Here is a 27,044-nt window from a genome sequence, read left to right as displayed (position 1 = left end):
GGCATCGTTTTCTTAAAACTTGCATCCATTCGTGTTCCGCCAGTTCTCTCCATTGTCCGTTCTGAGCCCGACCACACTCGCACGCGCCCGCGGCACCTCCGAAATATTATTTTATAAGTGGCATAAAAATGTTCTCGGAATGCGTTGCAACTTGTCATGCGGTCTTATTATAGTGTAGACAGGCCGCCTGTCAAGTTTCGTCGCATTCGGAGTCCGTTTGTTAGCCCAACCGTTAAACATATAGCGGTACCCTTGTCGGTATATTCGTCGGACGTTTCGGCCTCCGAAACAGTTGCCGGGCTACACACCATCTCTCTCCTCTCAGCCCAACCCTTCTACACAGCCCATCTACCCTCCTACCTAACCCCCCTCGCGTCCGGAACCGCCCGATCGAGATCGGAGGGCTCCAAAAACCAAACCCTAGCAAAACTGCTATATATAGCAGCCCCCCTTGTCATTTTTGAGCCTTCTCCTCCCTCCTCCTCGAAATCCGTGCCCCCCAATCATCCTCCAGCCGCAGCCTCCACCCCCTCCTCAGATTCAGCGCCGCCCCACTCCACCTCCGCCACTTGGCCGTGCCGCCGCCACGCCCTTCAGCCACTTCCTGCGTGCCACCTCGCCCTCCAGCGTCGCCGCAGCCACCCAGGCGCTGCCACGTGTTCCCTCGTCGCCCCGCAGCCACCTCTCCACCGCACGGCCCGCCGGGGTCCCGATCTGGCCCGCCCGGCCCGAGACCGCGCCGCCGCAGCCCGCGAGGGCCCGGGTGCCCCGCGCCTCCCGCTCCCGATCGGGATCGAGGGGAGGAGCCCCTCGACCCCGAGCCCTCGTCGTCGTCACCAGCCTCCATCGCCCCGGCCTCCTCCTCCCTCTGCCTCGTCGTGCCTCCCCAGCTAGGGCGCCTCCCCGTCGCCCCTCTCCCTCTGGCTCTGTCTCACATTTTCCCTCTCTCTGTACTCCGCCGCCGCCGCCGCCACCGGAGTTTCTTTGTCGCCGCCCCATCGTGAGTTGCCGTCGGATCCGGCCGGAATGGGTCCGGAGCGACCGGATCCGGTCGTCCCCAGCGCCCCTCGACCTTCCTGCCGTTGCTGCGCCCTCGGCGGCGTGCGCCGTCGCCGCCGCCTCAGCCTTCTTCGTGCGGGCACGGAGGAGCACGACTCCTCCAGGCCCCGCGGGCCAGCGGCCTCCAGGCCCAGCGAGCCCCTCGCCGGTTCGCTCCCGTTGACCAGCGCATGGGCCAGCGCCCTTGGCCCATCTTCCCCCGTGGCCTGCCAGCCCCTCCTCCGAGCCGGCCCATGAGGCCTGGAGAGCAGCCCCGCCCCTGTGCATTGATGGGTCAGCCTCAGTTTCGGCCCGTTGCTATTTTTTTCCTGTCCAGCGATTTTGACATTATCCGTAGAATTAACAGATTTGCAGAAACCCCCTTTAACTTCATGCATTTAATAACTAATAAACTGTGCATCGGATTAAAATAATTTATATATGTAAAATGCTTAGAATTTTGTGTAGATTAATAATATGCCATTTTCATCCATGTTTAAAATGTTTAAATTGATGTTTGCATTAATTTGCTAATATGCCATGTTAAAATGATTTATTTCATAACTAAATAACCGTAGCTCGGTTTTAAATAAACTTTATACGTAAATGGGGTGGAAAAATGCCTAGTTTAACATGGTACACTTTATTTTCCTGTTTAAGAACAATAAAATTGTGTTTAGGGCAGAACAGTACCGAATCTAAAATATGCATATGGGGATTTTCCGGAATTATTGTTTGTTGTTTCCGGCCTCATTTAAACTTGCCTAAATAGATGGCTTTCTTATGCTTCACCCCCTTGCCATGCGAATAACATTTAATATTGTTGGGTACATAACCGGGAGTGAACTAAATAATTGATGTGGTGTTTTGCATGTTGAGCTCCACTTAATTTGTAGGATTGTTTGTGCACTTTGCCATGCCATGCCTCATTAAACCGGACATGCATCATACTTGTTTTTGCATCATGCCATGTTTATGCTTGTGCATTTACCATGTTGTTTGTTTCTTTCCGGTGTTGCTTCTTAGTTCCGGTAATGTTGCGATTGTGAGGATTTGTTCGACTACGTCTGTTCGTCTTCTTCATGGACTCGTTCTTTTTCCTTGCGGGATCTGAGGCAAGATGACCGCTACCCTAGATCTCACTACTATCATTGCCATGCTAGTTGCTTTGTTCTATCACTATGCTGCGTTACCTATCTTTTGCTCATCAAGCCTTCCCAAATTGCCATGAACCTCTAACCTTTGACACCCTTCCTAGCAAACCATTGATTGGCCATGTTACCGCTTTGCTCAGCTCCTCTTATAGCGTTGTTAGTTGCAGGTGAAGTTGAAGATTGCTCCATGGTGGACAGGATTTTGGTTGGGATATCACAATATCTCTTATATTATTAATGCATCTATATACTTGGTAAAGGGTGGAAGGCTCAGCCTTATACCTGGTGTTTTGTTCCACTCTTGCCGCCCTTGTTTCCGTCATACCGGTGTTATGTTCCCGGATTTTGCGTTCCTTACGCAGTCGGGTGATTTATGGGACCCCCTTGACAGTTTGCTTTGAATAAAACTCCTCCAGCAAGGCCCAACCTTGGTTTTACCATTTGCCTCACCACCACCTATATTTCCCTTGGGAGTAATTAACCCAAGGGTCATCTTTATTACAGCCCCCCCGGGCCAGTGCTTGTCTAAGTGTTGGTCCGAACCAGAGCCACTTGCAGCGCCACCTCGGGGAAACTCGAGGGCTGGTTTTAGTTGTACGTAGTGTTCATCTGGTGTTGCCCTGAGAACGAGATATGTGCAGCTCCTATCGGGATTGTCGGCGCATCGGGCGGTCTTGCTGGTTTTGTTTTACCATTGTCGAAATGTCTTGTAAACCGGGATTCCGAGTCTGATCGGGTCTTCCTGGGAGAAGGTCTATTCCTTCGTTGATCGCGAGAGCTTGTCATGGGCTAAGTTGGGACACCCCTTGCAGGGTATAATCTTTCGAAAGCCGTGCCTGCGGTTATAGGCAGATGGGAATTTGTTAATGTCCGGTTGTAGATAACTTGACACCAGATCCGAATTAAAACGCATCAACCGCGTGTGTAGCCGTGATGGTCTCTTCTCGGCGGAGTCCGGGAAGTGAACACGGTTTCTGGGTTATGTTTGACGTAAGTAGGAGTTCAGGATCACTTCTTGATCATTGCTAGCTTCACGACCGTTCCCTTGCTCTCTTCTCGCTCTTATTTGCGTATGTTAGCCACCATATATGCTTAGTCGCTGCTGCAGCCTCACCACTTTACCCCTTCCTTTCCCTTTAAGCTTTGCTAGTCTTGATACCCATGGTAATGGGATTGCTGAGTCCTCGTGGCTCACAGATTACTACAACAACAGTTGCAGGTACAGGTTATGCGATGATCATGACGCGAGAGCGATGCTTGCTTGCGTTGAGTTCTTCTTCTGCTTCTTCGATCAGAGATAGGTTCCAGGTCGGTAGCCTGGGCTAGCAGGGTGGATGTCGTTTGAGTTTGTGTTTGTGTTTCATCCGTAGTTGGATGATGCTCTTATGTATTGTGATGATGTATTCGTGTGGCATTGTATGCCTTATGTATGTATCCCCATCTATTATGTAATGTTGATGTAATGATATCCACCTTGCAAAGCGTTTCAATATGCGGTTCTATCCTTGGTGGGACCTTCGAGTCTCTTTAGGATAGTATCGCATATTGGGCATGACAAGTTGGTAATCAGAGCCTCGACTGACCATAGGAGCCCCCTTGATTGTTGGCCGTTGTTGAGTCTAGAAAAAAAACTATTTTGAGTCTTAGGATTATATATATCGGAGAGTAGGATTCTTTTTACTCCTCAGCCCCTACGTCGCTCTGGTGAGGTCTCCTAACGTAGATGTTTTGTCTTTCCTCTCCTCAAATTTCACTAAATTTATTTTAGGATCACACGGGTATCTTGGAATCGTTCCGATGGTTTTGTGACGAGAACATTGTTCTTGGTGCCTCCTGTCTATTATGTGGCATCGACCCGGGGAGTTGAGCTCCGAGGTGTTGTCGTCACAATTTTATCGTTGCAGTTCTGGAATACCTGAGTTTTGCCGACATCGAAAACCTCTTTTATGCAGTTGTTGGTGAGATAACCTCGACGTCACCCAGTACTGGGGAGTTCGGGAGTATTGCCATAACTCGTATAACGGATGCTTTTCGAAGGTTGAGGTACACGATTTCCGAAGGTTTCTTGGTTATGTGTTGACGGATGGATACAACTTGGATGTAGGTATTGTTAGTTTGGGTGAGATATATTGCTTCCCCTGTATCCCCAACACCAGATTGCATAACCAGAAAGTTTCGGGAGTTTTATAGGTGGGAATTCAAGTAGCTCCTAGAATATCTTTTCGACAGATGCATGATATGAGATTGGGGTTTGACGTCTAGTGGTCCGCCTTTCCACGGTCGTTTTTACAGTGGTCTCGTTGTGTCTTAAAGAACCCTTGGCTATGCTGGTTCGGGGACACTTCGTATGTCATGTGCACTGCCTTGTACATGATGGTGCTGTACAATCGAGCCCGTGTGGGCCCCACCACGAAAACTTCGGACGAAATCTCTATCATATGTTTGTTCCGGCTTATTCTGCAAGCCAAATCCTTTGTTTTGTTTTATTTATGGTATTCGAGTTGCTTCAAAGTCAAGTGTTGATTCCATACCTTTCCTAAACGGTGTTCTCATATTTCTATGGGAGTGCTAATCCTTTTGATCATCGAGATTGTCATGTCAATTCTTTTCCAACCGGTGCGCTTCTCTTCGAGATGAACCCATCATTCTCCCCATCCGCAAGATCAACTCTAAGTTTTCTCAATGGTGTTTGTTTCATCCGTCCCAAGTTGTCTTTGTTTTCCCGCCCTCCGACCCTTTTTCTGCAAGGACTCATATATGTTAATCAAGTATCCATCTTATGGATGTGAAGTTTCTCCATTCTTTTCCCGTCAATGTTCTTATCCGGTGATTTCCCATGAAGATGCTCAACAGTTTCAAGTTCGTCATTCTTTGTTATTTTCTTCTCCGGTGGTGTTAATTCAAGCTTTCAGTGTTGATCATATTCTTTTCCTCGTGTCAAATGCTTTTTCATACTGGTGCACCTCTTAATCTTTCACTTCCTCGCTATTCATTTGTTCTGGAGTGCTGAAGATATCTTGGAAGACTTGTGTTTCCATTCTCAATCCGTTCAAGATATTTCGTGGTTGTTATCTCATTCAAGTCATTTAATTCAACCGGTGCAATCCCCCTTTCAATCATTTCAATGGTGTTTCTCTTGAGTGGGCCCTAACCCACAGGTCTTTTCCCAGGATCTTACCTGACTCTTCTAATTATCAGGAGTGATTCTCAAATTCATTTCCAAGTTTGACGTAAGAATGAATTATCACCAGTCAAATGTCTTTCTCCAAGATCTTTCAAATTCTTTCGTCGTTGGTTCAACCTTTCTAATTTTTATTCCGGAGTGTCTCAACAACTCATGGTGGTGTTTCTCATCGTCTTTCTCAATGTTTGAAGACCGAGGAAGAGTTTTTCCTCCAAATCTTGGTCCATTCTCTTCAAGATTCGTGGTTCTAGCTTGATGCCATCCTCTCATAATTGTTTTGATTGTGAGAATTCTTTTCACCCATCCGGAGCATTTCATGAGTTGTTTCCATTTCTTTCCTCTGAAGTCCATCATGTCATAATTCCTCATTCTCAACCTTCAACTCTTGTTCTCCAAATCTTACCAGTGCACTGCTCAAGTACCCTCTAACCAGCTCGTGATCTCTTCGTTCTCTTGTATAAAATTCCCTCAAGTATCTTCATTCGTTCTCTAATTCTTACAGGTGATTCACCCCTTTACTTCTTTCATTTTCAATTCTTACGGTGGTTCGTTCAAGATTTCACTTTCTTCGTTATCGTATCAACTCATCCATTCTTTCGTTGTTTCAATCCCACCGGTGGTTCCATCAAGACCTTCTCAAGTTTGCGCCATATCTATCTTGATCCTTTTTACGAGAATAAGTAGTATGCCAAATCCGTTGTTTGTCATCAATTTAAATTGGTGAAGGATACACATACCATAATTCTTATTATTGTTTCATCCGAGTGATCTCGTTTCTTCTTTCCAGAGTTGTTCATCATGTCACATTTCCCGGTTCGAGATGCTTCATCTTTTCTTTTCCGGAGTTCCAAGTTTTCTGCATTATCATCGCGAAGCTCCATCTAAATCATTGCAAGGCGTCACCTTGTGTTTTCAACTTCTCTTCCTTTCTATCATCCTTCTATTACCGGAGTTCTTCATGGAGGCTCTACATGATGGTTCATCAAGGATTCTTTTCATTCTTCAATTGTTCTTCAAGATTTCTCTCGAGGTGATGATCCGCCAAGCTATACTCAAAATTAAACATGGTGCTAAACACATGTCTTGTTTTGAGGAGCTCAAGTATTCTTCATCTTGCATTCCAAAGTGCAATTCTTTCTACCTTATCTCTTGAGGTGGTGTTATGTCAGTCTTGACAATTTGGGTTCGTGTTTCATGATTCACATGTTGTCAAGAATGAGGTATTTTGAATCCATCAATCCCTCCATTGGAGTTATCTTGTGTCATATTTCACCTAAAGCCTTCCATTGGGAATGTTGCTATTTGTGGTGCTTATCAATGATCCAAGTTATCTCTTTATCATCTTTGTGGAAGAAGTGTTCATCTCTTAGTTGATCTCAAGCAAGCAATTGTTTTTCGTTAGTGGCAGAATTTCACCTCAAGTGTTGAGATGTTTCCATAAGCCCACTACAAGCTTATTCTTTTCGTTGTTGATTTTCCAACAACTCTGTTATAACCTTCTTGGAAGGGTGCTTTCCTAGTTCATTTGTGGCAGAAATTGTCATTTTCTTCTCCGCCCCTTTATCCCAACAATCTAGCTTCTATTCTTTCGTTCCGGAGGCATTGTGATGTTGCTCTTTTCACTCATCATCTTGCTTTGGCAAGATCATGTTCTTCTCCTTGCTTCTCCATTTAACCGGAGTGTTGTGTCATCTCTTCAAGCTCTTTCATCTTATCAAGTTTTGCATCTCTTTTCAACCGGAGTGCTGTCTGAAATCCTTCTTACCCCATGTGCCATTTTTTCAATAGTTCCGGAGGCAGTGTGTTGTTGATTTCATCAAGTATCCTCTCATCTTGTCAAGTTCATGTTCTATTCCTTCCATGTTCAACCGGAGTGCTGCCCGAATTCTTCCTCTCTCATCTTGTTGTAACCGGAGTGGTTTGAACCCTATCTTGTCAATTAAACTCTTGATTCATGTCTTTGCAACCTTCAAGTTATCGTAATGTTCCTTGTTCCTCTTTTCTAACGGATTGTTTGCAATCTCGTTCATCTCTAATTGCTCAACCTCTCAAGGTTCGTGGTTTCACTCATTGGTCGAAGAAGCAACTTAGTTTTACCTCTTCTCTTCCTTTCTGTTTTCCCTCCAGTGCCATCCTAGATCTCGGGACGAGATCCTCTCGTAGTGGTGGAGTGTTGTAACGCCCCAGATACAACTTTCCATATTCGTAGCTCCAACTCTTGCCTTTTCCGGAGATGCTATATGATATTTCCTTCGTGGTTGGGTTTTATCTGTTGTTTTGCATTTTGTTCTTGTTATGCATCTCATCTCATGTCATCATGCGCATTGCATCGGCATCATTTTCTTAAAACTTGCATCCGTTCGTGTTCCGCCGGTTCTCTCCGTTGTCCATTCTGAGCCTGACCACACTAGCACGCGCCCGCGGCACCTCCGAAATATTATTTTATAAGTGGCATAAAAATGTTCTCGAAATGGGTTGCAACTTGTCATGCAGTCTTATTATAGTGTAGACAGGCCGCCTGTCAAGTTTCGTCGCATTCGGAGTACGTTTGTTAGCCCAACCGTTAAACATATAGCGGTACCCTTGTCGGTATCTTCGTCGGACGTTTCGGCCTCCGAAACAGTTGCTGGGCCGCACGTCATCTCTCTCCTCTCAGCCCAACCCTTCTACACAGCCCATCTACCCTCCTACCTAACCCCCTCGCATCCGGAACCGCCCGATCGAGATCGGGGGGCTCCAAAAACCAAACCCTAGCAAAACTGCTATATATAGCAGCCCCCCTTGTCATTTTTGAGCCTTCTCCTCCCTCCTCCTTGAAATCCGTGCCCCCCCAATCATCCTCCTGCCGCAACCTTCACCCCCCTCCTCGGATTCAGCGCCGCCCCACTCCACCTCCGCCACTTGGCCGCGCCGCCGCCACGCCCTTCAGCCACTCCCCGCGTGCCACCTCGCCCTCCAGCGTCGCCGCAGCCACCCAGGCGCTGCCACGTGTTCCCTCGTCGCCCCGTAGCCACCTCTCCACCGTGCGGCCCGCCGGGGTCCCGATCTGGCCCGCCCGACCCGAGACCGCGCCGCCACAGCCCACGAGGGCCCGGGTGCCCCGGGCCTCCCGCTCCCGATCGGGATCGACGGGAGGAGCCCCTCGACCCCGAGCCCTCGTCGCCGTCACCAGCCTCCATCGCCCCGGCCTCCTCCTCACTCTGCCTCATCGTGCCTCCCCAGCCAGGGCGTCTCCCCGTCGCCCCTCTCCCTCTGGCTCTCTCTCATGTTTTTCCTCTCTCTCTGTACTCCGCAGGAGCCGCCGCCGCCGGAGTTTCTTCGCCGCCGCCCCGTCGCGAGTTGCCGTCGGATCCGGCCGGAACGGGTCCGGAGCGACCGGATCCGGTCGTCCCCAGCGCCCCTCGACCTTCCTGCCATTGCTGCGCCCTCGGCGGCATGCGCCGTCGCCGCCGCCTCAGCCTTCTTCGTGCGGGCACGGGAGGAGCACGACTCCTCCAGGCCCCGCGGGCCAGCGGCCTCCAGGCCCAGCGAGCCCCTCGCCGATTTGCTCCCGTTGACCAGCGCGTGGGCCAGCGCCCCTGGCCCATCTTCCCCCATGGCCTGCCAGCCCCTCCTCCGAGCCGGCCCATGAGGCCTGGTGAGCAACCCCGCCCCTGTGCATTGATGGGCCAGCCTCAGTTTCGGCCCGTTGCTATTTTTTTTCCGGTCCAGCGATTTTAACATTATCCGTAGAATTAACAGATTTGCAGAAACCCCCTTTAACTTCATGCATTTAATAATAATAAACCGTGCATCGGTTAAAATAATTTATATATGTAAAATGCTTAGAATTTTGTGTAGATTAATAATATGCCATTTTCATCCATGTTTAAAATGTTTAAATTGATGTTTGCATTAATTTGCTAATATGCCATGTTAAAATGATTTAATTCATAACTAAACAACCGTAGCTCGGTTTTAAATAAACTTTATATGTAAATGGGGTGGAAAAATGCCTAGTTTAACATGGTACACTTTATTTTCCTGTTTAACAACAATAAAATTGTGTTTAGGGCAGAACAGTACCGAATCTAAAATATGCATATGGGGATTTTCCGGAATTATTGTTTGTTGTTTCCGGCCTCATTTAAACTTGCCTAAATAGATGGCTTTCATTATGCTTCACCCCCTTGCCATGCTAATAACATTTAATATTGTTGGGTACATAAACCGGGAGTGAACTAAATAATTGATGTGGTGTTTTAATTGCAATGTTGCATGCTCCACTTAATTTGTAGTATTGTTTGTTGCACTTTGCCATGCCATGCCTCATTAAACCGGACATGCATCATACTTGTTTGTGCATCATGCCATGTTTATGCTTGTGCATTTACCATGTTGTTTGTTTCTTTCCGGTGTTGCTTCTTAGTTCCGGTAATGTTGCGATTGTGAGGATTCGTTCGACTACGTCTGTTCGTCTTCTTCATGGACTCGTTCTTCTTCCTTGCGGGATTTCAGGCAAGATGACCGCTACCCTGGATCTCACTACTATCATTGCTATGCTAGTTGCTTCGTTCTATCGCTATGCTGCGTTACCTATCTTTTGCTCAAGCCTCCCAAATTGCCATGAACCTCTAACCTTTGACACCCTTCCTAGCAAACCGTTGATTGGCTATGTTACCGCTTTGCTCAGCCCTCTTATAGCGTTGTTAGTTGCAGGTGAAGTTGAAGATTGCTCCATGGTGGACAGGATTTTGGTTGGGATATCACAATATCTCTTATATTATTAATGCATCTATATACTTGGTAAAGGGTGGAAGGCTCGGCCTTATGCCTGGTGTTTTGTTCCACTCTTGCCGCCCTAGTTTCCGTCATACCGGTGTTATGTTCCCGGATTTTGCGTTCCTTACGCGGTCGGGTGATTTATGGGACCCCCTTGACAGTTCGCTTTGAATAAAACTCCTCCAGCAAGGCCCAACCTTGGTTTTACCATTTGCCTCACCACCACCTATATTTCCCTTGGGAGTAATTAACCCAAGGGTCATCTTTATTACAGCCCCCCCCCCGGGCCAGTGCTTGTCTAAGTGTTGGTCCGAACCAGAGCCACTTGCAGCGCCACCTCGGGGAAACTCGAGGGATGGTTTTAGTTGTACGTAGTGTTCATCCGGTGTTGCCCTGAGAATGAGATATGTGCAGCTCCTATCGGGATTGTCGGTGCATCGGGCGGTCTTGCTGGTCTTGTTTTACCATTGTCGAAATGTCTTGTAAACCGGGATTCCGAGTCTGATCGGGTCTTCCTGGGAGAAGGTCTATTCCTTTGTTGATCGCGAGAGCTTGTCATGGGCTAAGTTGGGACACCCCTGCAGGGTATAATCTTTCGAAAGCCGTGCCTGCAGTTATAGGCAGATGGGAATTTGTTAATGTCCGGTTGTAGATAACTTGACACCAGATCCGAATTAAAATGCATCAACCGTGTGTGTAGCCGTGATGGTCTCTTCTCGGCGGAGTCCGGGAAGTGAACACGGTTTCTGGGTTATGTTTGACGTAAGTAGGAGTTCAGGATCACTTCTTGATCATTGCTAGCTTCACGACCGTTCCGCTTGCTCTCTTCTCGCTCTTATTTGCGTATGTTAGCCACCATATATGCTTAGTTGCTGCTGCAGCCTCACCACTTTACCCCTTCCTTTCCCTTTAAGCTTTGCTAGTCTTGATACCCATGGTAATGGGATTGCTGAGTCCTCGTGGCTCACAGATTACTACAACAACAGTTGCAGGTACAGGTTTTGCGATGATCATGACGCGAGAGCGATGCTTGCTTGTGTTGAGTTCTTCTTCTGCTTCTTCGATCAGGGATATGTTCCAGGTCGGCAGCCTGGGCTAGCAGGGTGGATGTCGTTTGAGTTTGTGTTTGTGTTTCATCCGTAGTTGGATGATGCTCTTATGTATTGTGATGATGTATTTGTGTGGCATTGTATGCCTTATGTATGTATCCCCATCTATTATGTAATGTTGATGTAATGATATCCACCTTGCAAAGCGTTTCAATATGCGGTTCTATCCTTGGTGGGACCTTCGAGTCTCTTTAGGATAGTATCGCATATTGGGCGTGATACTGGCCATCCACTTCGTCATGTTGGAGCTAGAGGACGGAGGTGTGGCGCCCATTGAGGATGCCGCTGACATCTACTTCGTCAAGCTGGAGCCCGAAGGCGTGGAGCTCGCAGGGATGGTGCCGTGTGTTGCGGAGGATGGCGAGACAGAGCTCGCTAGGAGGACGCCCGTCCTCTTCTTTATCAAGTCGGCGCCATGGAGGAGAAAGGCTTGGAGGCTCGCAATGATGCCGCCTTGGATGGCAGCGCGGAGCTCGCCAAGACGACGCCCATCGCCAACACCCGGTACCACAGAGAATCATGGCGTGGAGCTCGTAAGGAGGACACCACCAACGTCAACATCATCAAGCTGGACCAGAGGCATGGAGCTCCCGAGGATGTCGCCGCGTGCCGTGAAGGACGATGGAGGCATGGAGCTCGCGGGACATCACCACCAATGTCTACCTCGTCAAGATGGAGCCCGCGACACGGAGCCAAGAAGATAACACACACCCTCGATGCTATCTGCAACACGGAGCCGCGATGCGGTGTTGTCTGTGACCTGGAGGAGAAGATGGTGCCACATGACAGTCTCCATGACCCAGGGCCCATGAAGATGAGGCGTGATGGCGAGGAGGCAACGTGACTTCGCCAACACTAACTTTCAATGGCCCCGTGAGGCGGCGCCCTTGTCTTGGAGGACCACCGTAAACACGGCGTCCAGCAGAGACGAGGCGCCAACCACACCGGCATTGCCGATACGAGCGAGCATTGGATTTACACCAACGCCGGTCTCCATAATAATACTTCCGCGAGGCGAACCCCTTGCATACCCGGCGAAGCCGCTACATCATCAAGAAGTCTAAGCAGAGCAGGAACCATGCAACTTCAACACCGACTACATCAACGTTGTCAAGACCGATGAGGCGCGACGGTGAGGGCGAACGTGGCAAGCACAAAGCCATGTTTTGAGCGGCACGTGTACCAACGAGGACACGGGCTTTGCCGCCGCCCACACCACACACACACACCAGCATCATCATGCATGGAGAACGCGAAGCGAAGACGACGAAGACGGCCACACAGCTTAATCGGAGGTATCTCGCGGAGCAACCCGCGGGAGTAATTAACCGGGAGCTTTTTGGGCCCCCGGGAACTAGGAGACCGCACATCGCCATAGTCAGGCAGGCCGCGCTAGTAGGCCACGGAGCGCAACCATTTTTTATGGGATCTTGTAATTTTGTTCATCCAAAGAGATAAATGAAATACTTGTTTCCCGTATCACTTTTCTTTGTGTACTACGGTACACTGGCATGCCCGCATTTTTTTCTTTTTCCCTGGCGCATGAGAGAAATCCATACTCCTTCCCTTCTACCGGAGTGCACAATTAAGATTTTTCTCGTGTCAAACATGCCTCACCAAGGTCTTTCATCGAAAACTTGCCATTCAATGACTCCTTGACTGAGTTCAGCATCGAAACATCGTTCCCGATCAGCAGTATGTCGTCCACATACAAGATCAAAAACACTATCGAGCTCCCACTTAACTTCTTGTATAAACAAGAGTCCTCTTCGCTTTTGATGAAACCGACACCAGTGACGACCTCATCAAAACGAATGTTCCAACTCCGAGATGCTTGCTTCAACCCATAAATGGATCTCTTGAGCTTGCATACCTTACTAGTGCTACTCGGATCGACAAAACCCTCGGGCTGTATCATATACACGTCCTCGGTTAAATTTCCGTGAAGGAAAGCCGTTTTGACATCCATATGCCATATCTCGTAATCGAAATATGCAGTTATAGCTAGTATCATCCTCACCAATTTCAGCATCGCTACCGGTGAGTAAGTCTCGTCGTAGTCAATTCCTTGAACTCGTCCATAACCTTTAGCAACAAGCCGAGCTTTGTGGATCTGAACATTTCCATCCACATCGGTTTTCTTCTTAAAGACCCATTTGCAACCAATGACTGTTATGCCAGGTGGCGGATCAACCAAGTCCCAGACTTAATTCTCATCCATGGACTTTAACTCGAATCTCATGGCCTCCAGCATGCCTCGGAATCTGGGCTCACCATCGCTTCCACATATGTGGCCGGCTCGTCACTTTCTAGCAACAATACATCGCGCACTCTGCGCAATCTTTCCCACCTTCGTGGTTCTGGTGCCGCTTCCACTACGGGTTCCCTGACTGACTCCGGTATGATCTCATCACCAGCCGAGCCGTCCCTGAGTGGTCCTCGAATTTCTTTGAGTCGGACCGTCCTCCCACTGGCCTCCCGATTGAGAAACTCTTTCTCAAGGAAAACCCTATTCCGAGCAACAAACACTTTGTTCTCTTCCCGGTTGTAGAAGCTATATCCCAAGGTTTCCCTCGGATATCCCACGAATATGCATTTATCCGACTTGGGTGTAAGCTTGTCTGACATAAGTCGCTTGACAAATGCTTCACAACCCCAAATCTTTAGAGAAGACAAACTGGGACTCTTCCCGGTCCACATCTCATGTGGTGTCTTGTCTACTAATTTTGATGGTACCCTGTTAAGTGTGAAAGCTACAGTTTCTAGAGCGTATCCCCAGAATGACAAGGGTAAATCCGATTTGCTCATCATAGACTGGACCATGTCCAACAAGGTCCTATTCCTCTATTCCGACACGCCGTTTCTCTGTGGCGTAACTGAAGGTGTGAGCTGAGGTACTATACCTCGACTTTTCAGATGATCATCAAACTCCTGGCTCATGTACTCACCTCCACGATCAGATCGTAGAAGCTTTATAGTCTTGCCGAGCTGATTCTCAACCTCATTCTGGAACTCTTTGAACTTTTCAAAAGTTTCCGACTTATGCCTCATCAAATAGATATATCCATATCTACTCAAGTCGTCGGTAAAAGTCACGAAGTACTGATAGCCACCTCTGGCAGTTGTGCTCATTGAACCACACACATCACTATGTACAAGTTCCAATAGCTCGGACGTCCTCTCGCAACTCTTTGCGAAAGGAGACTTAGTAATCTTGCCGTGCAAGCATGATTCACATGTCTCGAACGACCCGAAGTCGGACGAAGTTAGGAGCCCATCATCATGGAGCTTCTTCATGCGATTCAGACTAATGTGTCCAAGCCGGCAATGCCAGAAGTATGTCGGATTTATCTCATTAGGCTTATGCCTTTTGACATTCATGTTATAGACTTGTTCCTGTTCTAGATTCAATATAAATAGCCCATCAACAATGGGTGCATAGCCGTGGAACATACCATTCAAAAATATCAAACAACCATTGTCCTTTAAATTGAATTCATAACCTTGACTCGTCAAACATGAGGCAGAAATAATGTTCCGACTAAGTGCAGGAATGTAATAACAATTATTCAATTCCATAATGAATCTGGAAGGAAGCTAGAGCTGCATCATGCCGACCTCCAACGCAACAACTCTTGCTTTGTTGCCGACCCTGATGTCAATCTCTCCTTGTGCCACACGCCTAGTTCTTACCATCCTGTCGGAGTAATGGGCCACGGGTAGGCTGACCCGAGCCCCAGAACCTTTCAAGACATCGGGGCAGGCCACGCCCCTCAAAGCCGAGTCTCAGATGATGACTCCCAGATGAACCGAGTCTCAGATGACGACTCCCAGATGAGCCGAGTCTCAGATGACGACTCCCAGATGGGCCGAGTCTCAGATGATGACTCCCAGATGAACCGAGTCTCAGATGACGACTCCCAGATGAGCCGAGTCTCAGATGACGACTCCCAGATGAACCGAGTCTCAGATGACGACTCCCAGATGAGCCGAGTCTCAGATGACGACTCCCAGATGGGCCGACTCATGGCCGGCGACTTCCAGAGGAGCCGGCTATGGAGAGTCGGCCCATGACTCTACACTCATTACGGGTACGACCACGGCGTGGCCGTCACCTCCTGCTTGCGAGGAGCCGGCGTGGCTACAGTGTGCCGTACCGCCGGAGGTCTCCGGCGTGGCCCGGCACTGTAGCCATGCCAGACCTGACCTCGGCCATAGTGCGGGGCGCACTGTGGCCACGATGGCCTACCTATACGGCTCAGAGACGGCAGACCCGCCAGTCAGTGAGAGCTAGAAGACGGCGGATACGCTCCGAAGGCGGCCCCGTGGGAGTCGGCTCCCCGGAGTCAGCCAGCCCCTCTCACGGGTCCCACGCGCCATTAACCAGACAAGATGGGGAGTAACGATAGTGATCGCCCGATAGACAGCAGCATTGTTGCCACGACCCAATGACCAAGCCTGCGTCATCAGAAGCACAGCTACAGTGCCGGACTCGCCGGCGGGGCCCGCAAGTCGGCAGGCCCCATTAGTCGGCGAAGAAGACGACGGCCTGTGAGACAGACGGTTGGCACCCGCGTCCAGCCGGATTACTATTGTATCCCCGGGGGGTAGGCCTATATAAACCCCCTGGGGCACCCATGCAAAGGGTTCACTCCGATTAGCCTTAGACCTGATGATATAGGAAGAAGAGGGCTAGCCTTGTCTCCTTCTACCTCCAGAATACAGCTCTAGGAGCAACCTTGTAGTCACTACGCCTTAGTGAACATGCGGAGACCCCGCAGAGCAGTAGTAGGGGTGTTATCTCCCCGGAGAGCCCCGAAGCTGGGTAAGATTCGCCGGCGTGCATGCCTTCGCCTAATCCCGTTTCCTGGCACCGGAGACGTTCTACTCGCTCCCACCATGATAAGCCATCCTTTGGCATATGTCGCACCCAACCCCCGACATTTGGCGCCCACCGTGGGGCAAGGTGCACCGTCGTCCGGAGACCTGCTTTGGACGGGAACCCTTTTCCTCCCCCGTGAGCATAGCCAGCCCGGCACGCCCGATGGCGCTTGCCCTGACGCGCTGCAAAGCGTCGATGACGCCTGCGCGGCGAGCTGCCTCGCTGACCTTCTCGGCGAGGTTAGCATCTCCGACGAGCCTGCATCCGATGTGGGCACGGGCGGCCCCGGAAGCCTCCTCGCGGGCCTCCTCGACCATCTCCACGTCGCCGGCGAGCCCGCTGTGGACTTGGAGTCCGTAGGCTCCACCGACCCGATGCTGGTCGACTCCGACGGCGTGTCGCTCGACACGTTCCCCTCCAACGTGGTGATCTATGACAAGCCGCTCCCTCGCAAGGTGAGCGGCGGAAGCGCCATCACGGAAGTGCTCGTCATCAGTCATGGCGAGCGCTCTGGCGAAGGAGCTCAGGACCCACTCGACGCGGCTCTGCGAGACCTGACGGCACCCATTCTGGAGGACGCTGACGCCGAGACGCTGGAGGCACGCCGCCTTCAGCTTGTCGAAGGCGCGAAGAAGCTGGCAAGCATGAGACGCTTGTCGGAGGCCTACCAACATGAGATGGATCGCGCTGTGGGTGGCTCACCAGCGTCGACTAGGCCTAGCCGCCTAGGCGCGGTCCGACAATGCGGTGCGGCCGTCGCCAACCTGTTCGCGGCCGATCGCCCCGTATATGCCACGCCTGCGGAGAACATCCGTGCCACCCAGGCGGCAGCAGATGAGCTAGACAACTTCGAAGGCGAAGAGCGCCGCCTAATGACCGAGCGAGTCCAGCGACTCCTCAAAGCGGCTGCCGCACAGAACGAAGCCGGCTGCCGCACGGAGGCGCCGCAGCGACAAAATGACGACTTACCTCCCCACCGAGATCAAGGCGCGACGTCTCGGACGCCGACTGGCGGAGTCCGCGGAAGAAAAGAGAAGGATCCGGCTGTCAACCATAGTCGGACTCGCATCACCATCGAGCGCGACCAAGACGGCCGCCCAAGAGCAGTGGAGCGGCAGGGTAACCACCTGCCTCCCCTTCCACGAAGGGAAAGACGAGTCTCCCCGCCGCCTATCGAGCATCCGACTCTTGGCGACCGCCTCGGCCGTCGAGAGGGAGTTAGAGAGAACGACGCTCGCTTCTGGATCGACCGACTCCACCGATCCCTTGCGCTGGAAGAAGAAGACAAGCTGGGTCCACCCTGCTTTGCCCCCCGCATCCGAGATGAGCCCTTCCCCAAAGGGTTCACGCTCCCCCGAGACACCCCCAAGTACACCGGCTCCGTGAAGCCGGAAGATTGGCTGGTTGACTACTCCACAGCCGTCAAAATAGCAAACGACAACAAGCGTGTTGCCGTGAAGTACGTTCCGCTAATGCTCCAGGCACGGCCCGGACATGGTTGAACAGTTTGAAGCCCCGCAACATCAACAGTTGGGTCGACTTCACCGAAGCTTTCATCCGCAACTTCACCAGCACGTACAAGCGGCCTCCCAAGCCACGACAACTCTCCTTGTGTGTGCAAGGCCAAGACGAGTCGACACGCGACTACCTCACGCGATGGGGCGAGCTTCGGAACTCCTGCGAGGGCGTGCACGAGGTGCAGGCTATCGAGTACTTCACCGCCGGGTGCAGAGAAGGCACCCTCCTCAAGCACCGGCTCCTCTGCGACGAGCCCGAGACCCTCGACGAGTTGCTGGTCATTGCAGACAAGTATGCCACCACCGACTCTTCCATGAAGACAGAGATTCAAGTTAGTGCGACTGGCAAAGTGGCCCCCCAAGCTCCCAGAACTCCGGCTGGAGATACCAGTCGGCGACAGCAGCAGAATGATCAGAAGCGCAAGGCCCCGCTGTCGGGGTACTAGAGTAGGGGTACCCTAGTATCCCAAACTTGTGCACGGGCAGTTGCAGCATCCCGCGGCAAGGCTTGCCGGGTGACCGCCAAGGTCCTCCGTGGTTCCTTTGGAGCCATTTGAGAACAAAGTATTCAAGCCAAGGAGACAAGGCCCCGGCAAGAGGAGCTTGCCGGGAAGGCCAACCAAGGCATCTCAAGGAACTTGCCGCGACGCGCCACGCGTCCCGGCTAGGCCCGGTGAGAGACAAGCTTCCGGACGCGACAAGACAACGACCGCGGCAAACTACCACTCTGTACCCACGCTCTAGCACATCCACCAACGTGTCGCCCTGGGGCCTTTTCAGGCGCGCGTGGCGAGAGGCCGTGCAGCCAGCGGTGAACGGTGGCAAGCGGCGCTGACAAGATAGCCATCGTGGCAAGCGGTGGCGTCCCTGACGGTCCCTTTCTGCACTGTTTGGGCGACGCAGACAGGCATTTAATGCCTTTGTCCCCTGCCGTCAGGGTTAGGTAGGATACACTGTACAGGTAGCTGTACCAACCACAATTCCTTTTCCATTTTTACCCTTGTCTACGTTGCCACCTGTCGGTGACCCCTTGAGCATATAAAAGGAGGCCCATGCGCAACGTAGAAGGGGGGTTCGAGGACAGAAAGACACTCAGCTCGGTCTCGTTAGCAGCTAGTGTGTACTGTAGCACTCAGCGCTCCCGAGCAAGAACTCAATACACTCAGACATGCAGCAGTAGGAGTGTTATCTCTCCGGAGAGCTCCGAAGCTGGGTAAACTGCTCGTGTGCTTCGCCTCGATCCGCTCTTCGTGCGATCTCCGCCCCCCGCCGAACCGAAAGGGGCTCGGTCCGCCGGTCCCATAGGTGTTCGTGGATCAGTTTCCCCGACATCTTTGGCGCGCCAGGTAGGGGGCGTCGAGGTTGTGTGAACCTGATCCGGCGTTCACACGAGCTAGATCTTCATCTTCTTCATCGACATGCCACCGAAGAAGAAGGCTTCAGCGGCAGCTATTCCGTCTATGTCGACCCCACCACCACCGGAGCAAACGGGTGGTGGGGTAGACACTGGCGGAAGAACGGGCATCGACGAGGGAGCCCACGGTGCTGCCAGGTCCAAGGACAAGGCTGCGCAGACCTCGGCGTCCGTACATGCACCGCGCCCATCTCAAGAGGCGCAGGACCGACAACGTCATGGTATTCGCAGTACCATACGTTTGTTGGACCAAGATCGAGCTGGTGGATCTCGGGGTGCTCAAGATCAGCATGCACGCCAACATGCTGGCACGAGCGAGACACGGTCGCCTGGACGGGATACTGCTCCTTCTAACATAGTTAAAAGTCCGAGCATATCCCGCTCCTCGCGCCGTTCGCCACTACTGCCCACCACTCCAGCAGAAGCTTTGGCGCGAGCTCAACTGCTCCTGGATTACCCTCCAATGGCAGACAAGATCGATGAATGGAGGGCCACCATTCAGAGTCTCATCGGCTTCGCCAACGGCGACTCTCCGCGGCAGCCGGATACATCGCTGCCGCGGCAGGACTGCCAGGCACGAGCCGATGGCGACGAAACCGGTGGGGGTGCAACCACCATGCACTCCCCACCCCGAAGGCCAAGATCGCTGACTCGCCAGATCCACCTCGACAGCGACTCCACCGCATCATCAGATCCACGAGCTCGTCGCGATCAGCGCCAAGTTCTTCGCGAACGGCAGCAAGAAGACGCTCGAACTCGCATCGAGCACCGAAAAGAAGCGCGGCGTCAATCGGACCAGCGCGCTGGGCCCTCTGTCGACATGCATGCACCAGGGGAACCAGGCGACTTGCCGTACATGGTAGGTTGCCCTGCATTCACTCGTGAGCTGCCGCAAGTCTAGTGGCCCAGCACGAAGAATTTCAAGCCAGACGTGCCAGAGAAGTACGACGGCAAGTCGCATCCATCGGAGTTCCTCAGCATCTACACCATCACGGTGCAAGATGCCGGGGGGCGGGACAACAAGATCCTGGCCAACTACTTCCCGCTGGTGCTCAAGCCCAATGTCAGATCCTTGCTCATGCACTTGCCGGACAACTCCATATCCTCCTAGGTAGACCTATGCCATCAGTTTGTCAGCGCCTTTACAGGCGGCCACAAGCCTCATGGTCAAGAGAGCGACCTTCATCTGCTCGCCCAGAAGGAAGGAGAGCCCCTGCGCAAGTACATTCAGAGATTCAGCCGCGTACAGCACAACATCCCAGATGTCCACCCTGCCGCGGTAATCAGCGCGTTCCATCAAAACGTGCGAAACCGCAGGATGCGGGAGGAGATGGCGGTGTGCAAGATCAGAAACGTCAGTGAGCTATATGCCCTGGCCGACAAGTGTGCACGTACTGAGGAAGGGAGGAAACTCCCCAGAGAGAATACAGAAGCAGGAGGATCTGATAGTGAGGAGGCTGCCCCGGCAAAGAAAAACCGGCGGCAGAACAATAGGAAGAAGAAAGGCAAAGATGTACTAGTCGTTGAGCAGTCCGGCAACATAGGTGGCGCCAAGAAAGCCAAAGCTGGTAGCTCCGGCGAGGAAATTGCCGCGGGCACCAATTACCAGGCTGTGGCAGTCGCCGACAAGCAGGACGGCACCAACAAGCAGTACTGCAAGATCCACCGCACCAAGGGCCATGACCTCCAGAGCTGCAAGAAGGTCGAGCAGCTTGTCGAGTAGCAAAAGGCTGAATACGAGCGACGGGACAAGGAGAAAGCCCAAGAAGGTGCTAGAGGAGCTGGCAAGAAATGCCCCGGCCGAGGAGGACGCCGCGGCAAGGCCAAGCAGCAGCAAGAAGACAGACCTCCCCGCGACCGCGACAAGGATGAAGATGACGATGACGATGAAGATATGGATGATGACGAGACCGATGAGCAGGAGTTCCAGAAAGCCACAGAGGTCCTGTGCGTTGACGGCGGTGCTTCTCTGCATACTTCACACCGCCAGCTCAAGCAGTGGGTGCGGGAAGTCAATGCGGCAGAACCACCCGTCGAGTCACGCAAGCCTCTGAAATGGTCCAGCACGCCTATCATCTTTGATATTGAGGACCACCTTGATCGCATAACTGCGGTCGGGTGCTTGCCGATGTTGGTTTCACCAACTATCCGCAACCTCAAGGTCACTAAGATGCTAGTTGACGGCGGGGCCGGCTTGAACCTGATCTCCTCCGCGGTACTCCAGAAACTCCAGATCCCTGATGGCGAGCTCGAAGAGACCGGCACATTCCAAGGAATCAATCCGGGAAGGAGCAAGCCGAAGGGAAAGATCACGTTGCCGGTGACATTTGGCAGCGAGTTGAACTTCAGGACTGAGAGGGTCACTTTTGACGTTGCTGACTTTCCATTGCCTTACAATGGGATACTCGGCCGTCCAGCACTCGCCAAATTCATGGCAGCCTCTCACTATGCATACAACATGCTGAAGATGCCAGGCCCGATAAGTGTCATCTCTGTCCCTAGCGACAAGAAGGATGCTCTTATCTGCGCCGACAAGATCTACCGGGAAGTAGCAGCTGCATCATATCGCAAGTCACTTGCCGTTGAAGCTCCCGGGGCGAAGAAGAAGACCAAGTCCGACAAGAGTTCTGATGCCCACTCCGGCAAGCGCACCTCTTCGGAATGCTGCGCTACCGTCGAGGACGCACCATCGAGCTCCACCGGCAAGTGTAAGAAGACAATGGTAGCTCCACCAGTGACCAAGAAGGTGTCCGCCAAGGAGGATGGCACTGGTGGTACCTTTACCATCAGTGCCACTCTCGACCCTAAATAGGAAAGTGCGCTCGTTGCTTTCCTGCGGGCGAACGTCGACGTATTTGCGTGGCAACCGTCTGACATCCCCGGTGTTCCCAGGAAAGTAATCGAGCACCACCTTGCCGTCTGTCCTCATGCGCGGCCCGTCAAGCAGAAAGTCAGGAAACAGGCAGTGGAGCGCCAAGAATTCATCGCAGAAGAAATCAAGAAATTGGAAGCAGCAGGCCTTGTCAGAGGAGTGCTCCATCCTACATGGTTGGCCAATCCTATAGTCGTGCGCAAGGCTAACGGGAAATGGAGGCTTTGTATCGACTTTACTGATGTCAATAAAGCTTGTCCCAAAGACCCATTTCCCTTGCCGCGCATCGACCAGATTGTTGACTCCACGGCCGGATGTGACTTACTTTCATTTCTTGATGCGTACTCAGGATACCATCAAATCTTCATGGCAGAAGAGGATGAGGAGAAGACCGCATTCATCACTCCATGTGGCACATACTGTCTCATACGGATGCCTTTCGGTTTAAAGAATGCTGGTTCAACATTTGCAAGGGTAGTCCATGACGCTTTTGAGCCACAAATACACAGAAATGTGGAAGCCTACATGGATGACATAGTGGTCAAGAGCAAGGACAAGGCGACTCTGATTCAAGATTTAGACGAAACCTTTGCAAATCTGCGCAAGATCAACCTCAAGCTTAACCCCGAGAAGTGTGTGTTTGGAGTCCCCTCCGGCAAGCTTCTCGGGTTCTTCGTGTCTCAGCTGGGAATTGAAGCCAATCCCGACAAGATCAAGGCCATTGAGCAGATTGAAGCACCAAAGCGCATCAAGGATGTACGAAGACTTGCCGGTTGCGTGGCTGCTCTCAGCAGGTTTATCTCTAGATCTGCTGAGCGCGCCCTGCCGTTTTTCAAAATATTGAAAAAGGCAGGTCCAATGAAATGGACTCTGGAGTCGGAGGCTGCGCTGCAGGACTTGAAGATATACCTGTCCTCCACTCCAACACTTGTTGCACCTAAGCCACAAGAGAAGTTGCTGCTGTATATAGCGGCAACCAATCAAGTGTTTAGTGCTGCATTAGTGGCGGAGAGGGAGGCGGATGATGAGCCAGCAACCTCGGCAGATGCATCGAGCGACAAGCAAGGGACTTCACTGACAAGCTCTGGTCCCGACAAATATGGATCTGCGCAGGCGCATGAGGAGATGCTGAAGAAAATGGTGCAGCGCCCAATTTACTTTGTCAGTTCCCTTCTGCAGGGGGCTAGGTCAAGGTACTCCGGTGTGTAGAAATTGCTTTTCGGCCTTCTCATGGCCTCAAGAAAGCTGCGCCATTACTTCCAAGCACATGAGATCACAGTCGTCACTCGTTTTCCGCTGAAGAGGATACTGCAAAATCCAGAAGCAACAGGCAGGATTGTCGAGTGGGCACTGGAACTATCAAGCTTTGGCCTCAAGTTTGAGAGCACTTCAACTATCCAAAGCAGAGCATTGGCAGAGTTCATAGCAGAGTGGACGCCAACACAAGACGAACAAATTCCAGAAATGAGCATCCCCGTCAAGGAAGCAAGCAAAGAGTGGCTGATGTACTTTGATGGTGCCTTCTCGCTGCAAGGCGCCGGTGCGGGCGTGCTACTTGTTGCACCCACCGGAGAGCACCTCAAGTACGTAGTCCAGATGCACTTTCCCAAGGAGCAAGCAACGAACAATACCGCAGAGTATGAAGGTTTGCTTGCCGGTCTCAGGATCGCAGCAGACCTTGGGATCAAGAAGCTCATTGTCAGGGGTGACTCACAGCTTGTCGTCCGCCAAATGAACAAAAATTATCAGAGTCCGTTGATGGAAGCTTACGTTGATGAAGTGAGAAAGCTAGAAGAGCACTATGACGGCCTACAGATGGAACATGTTCCAAGAGCTCAGAACGACATTGCCGATGGCCTGTCAAAGTGCGCCGCACTTAAGTTACCTGTGGAACCAGGGATCTTTGTGCTCAAGCTGACTCAACCGTCTGTAACGCCATCAACTGGACAGAGCAAGAAGAGGAAGTTGATTTCTGGTGACTATTTTCCGGCAGAGCTCCCCGAAGCCGCCGCCAAGAAGGTCCTCAAGATCAACACCAAGGGTGCTGAGGAGCAGTCTGCTCCGGCAAGCCCTAGGGTTTGTTCCGTTGAAGCAGACGCTCCCGACAAGTTTTGCTCCGGCAAGCTTGCCGGGGAACGTCAAGCTCCAGCTGAGCCGCAGGTTCTCGCCGTAGAAGCGGATGTTCCCGCAGCAGCAGATGTGCCTTTAGTCCTTGTTGTCGAGCATCAAGCTCCAGCATGGGCACAACAGATTGTCCGTTTCCTTCAGACAGGAGAACTTCCCGAAGAGCAAGAAGAAGCGGAAAGAGTAGCTCGGCAGTCAAGTATGTACAAGTTTGTCGACAACATACTGTACAGAAGAAGACTCAACGGTGTGAAATTGAAGTGTATTCGCCGGGAAGACGGACAAAAGCTGTTGGCAGAGATACATGGAGGCATATGTGGTCACCACATTGGCGCAAGAACACTTGTCGGCAAAGCGTTCCGGCAAGGTTTCTTTTGGCCAACAGCCCTCCAGGATGCAACTACACAAGTAACCAAGTGTGAAGCGTGCCAGTTCCATTCCAAGCAGATACACCAGCTAGCTCAAGCTCTCCAGACGATCCCTTTATCCTGGCCATTTTCGGTCTAGGGGCTCGACATCCTCGGCCCCTTTCCCCGAGCTGTCGGGGGCTTTGAGTACTTGTACGTTGCAATCGACAAGTTCACAAAGTGGCCGGAAGTGGAACCAGTGAGTAAGGTGACAACACAGTCAGCAGTCAAGTTCTTCAGGTCGATTGTTTGCCGTTTCGGGATCCCTAACAGGATCATCACCGACAACGGCACACAATTTACGAGCCGCACCTTCATGCAGTACGTCCAAGATCTTGGCGCCAAGGTCTGCTTCGCTTTTGTTGCTCATCCGAGAAGCAACGGTCAAGCGGAGAGGGCAAATGCTGAAGTGCTGCGCGGGCTCAAGACCAGGACTTTCGACAGGCTGCGCAAGTGCGGAAAGAACTGGATTGAGGAGCTGTCGGTGGTTCTTTGGTCAATCAGGATGACGCCAAATCGAGCCACTGGCCAGACACCTTACGCTCTAGTCTATGGAGCAGAGGCAGTTCTCCCCACGGAACTCGTATACGGGTCACCTCGAGTGCTCGCTTATGATGAGCTTGAGCAAGAGCAGCTGCAACAAGATGACGCGCTGCTCCTTGAGGAGGACCGTCTTCAGGCTGCTGTACGAGCTGCTCGATATCAGCAAGCTTTGCGCCGCTACCATAGCCGCAAAGTTAATGCCAGAAGTTTCGAGGAAGGCGACCTTGTTCTTCGGCGCGTTCAGTCCGCCAAGAATTCCAATAAGTTGACGCCAAAGTGGGAAGGCCCTTACCGGGTGAAACGAGTCACTAGGCCTGGCGCTGTCCGCCTTGAGACCGAAGATGGCATTCCGGTTAGCAACTCTTGGAACATTGAGCATCTTCGTAAGTTTTACCCGTAGGGCGCGGTTGCCGGAACCTGTTTCGGCAACCACCTTTTGTACAAGTCTTGCCGATGTTGCATATAATCCTTTGTACGAAGCCGGGCCCAGACCCCGTGCATAAGTAAAGCTCATGTGCTCCGCACATCTTGTCAATTTCATGCTTTCTACTTCTTTTGCATGCGTTATCTGACACTTTGTGTTGCCCCTACCCCCGGTAAGCAATAACGAGCCGTAAGGCTCCATATCTTTATTTTCTCTTCTTTCTTTTTCTCAAAGAAAGGAAGGTTCCCTTGCCCACAAGTTTGCCGGGGGGAAAGGAGAAGATAATGGTGTGGACCAAGCGTCGTTCAAGGAAGTTTCGCCTTACCGGGAAGCAAACGACAGAAAAGCTAAGTTGCTAAAGTTTGAGCAATCAATTTTAATTTTTAAGTTATCTTCCTCGAACGACCGTGCTTTGTATGGAAAACCTGTGCGCGGAGGAACCAACTCGTAGCTAGTTGTGCCCTTACTTTGTTTCGAGTCCACTCAACAACTTAAGTGAGCTGCGACTAGTTGCGACAAGGTTTCTTGTCGGTAGCGGCACCGCCAGCAGGCTGTTGACGTCCCGCACTCAGCGCTCGTGGCTAAGGTGCCTGCGCCGGCAAGTTCCCTAAAATCGTAGGGCAAAAACATACAAAGGAAGGAATCAAGTAAAGGAAATAACACAGCAATCTCTACCCAAAATAGAATTATATTACAAGATAGCTTGTCGATGCTCTAACAGATTGTTCTCATGACATGACCAGCAGCGACAAAGAAAAAGAGAAAACGGGCGGCCTAATCTACGCGATCGCGCTCAACCCTCTTGATCCCGCTCACCTTGTCCACAATGGGTGCGACAAGGGCCTTGAGCGCTTCCAGATCAGCATCCGGCGGCAGGGACCTGAGGACGTTGGTGAGGTTGAGGCCTGGGTTGCGGAAGGCCACCTTCACCAGCACCTTTTGAAGAGCTCCCGCGCAGATCTTGCGCGACAAGTCGGCCAGCTGCTTTGGGATCTTCTCCCGAAGTCACTGGCGGGCCGTCGCCACGCCTTTGAAGAACAAGCTGAGCTTGGCGCTGGGTTGGAGGTGCTCATCGGAGGAGTACCCGAGATCCTCCAGCCCCAGCTGCACCAGCTCCCTGTCGATGGCTGCGGCAACATCCACGAGACCCTCCGTCCAGTGCTCCACATTCTCCCTAAAAGTGTTCTGGGCGGCGGCAGCACTCGCCAGCAGCGCCTCGTCGGCCTTGATCTTCTCCGTTAAGGCCACCTCCCGCTCCCTGGCGCTGTCCAGCGTCTGAGTCAAAGTAACCAGCTTCAACTCAAGATCTGCGTTGGAGTCCTTGGCGGCGCTAAGCTCTTTGCTCCTCTCAGCGAGACGACCCTGCAGCTCGCCATGAGCGGCAGCGTCCTTCTCGCGCTCACGCTTCAGCGCAGCAAGCTCCTCGCCGCTCGCCTTGAGATCGGCCTCCAGCTGCGCCATCTTCGTCTCCAGCTCCTTCTTGGCGGCCTCGGCAGCATCCTCTGCTTCCTTGAGAGCCCCGCCAAATGTTTGCTCGCGCGCGGCAAGCTCCTTCTCGTGGCTGTCAAGGTTGACCTTGCGCTGTGCCAACTCACCTTCCTGCGCAGATAGCTTT

Source organism: Triticum aestivum, chromosome 6B (genome assembly GCF_018294505.1).
Source record: "Triticum aestivum cultivar Chinese Spring chromosome 6B, IWGSC CS RefSeq v2.1, whole genome shotgun sequence".
Taxonomy (NCBI): domain Eukaryota; kingdom Viridiplantae; phylum Streptophyta; class Magnoliopsida; order Poales; family Poaceae; genus Triticum; species Triticum aestivum.
This window is presented reverse-complemented; position numbering follows the sequence as displayed.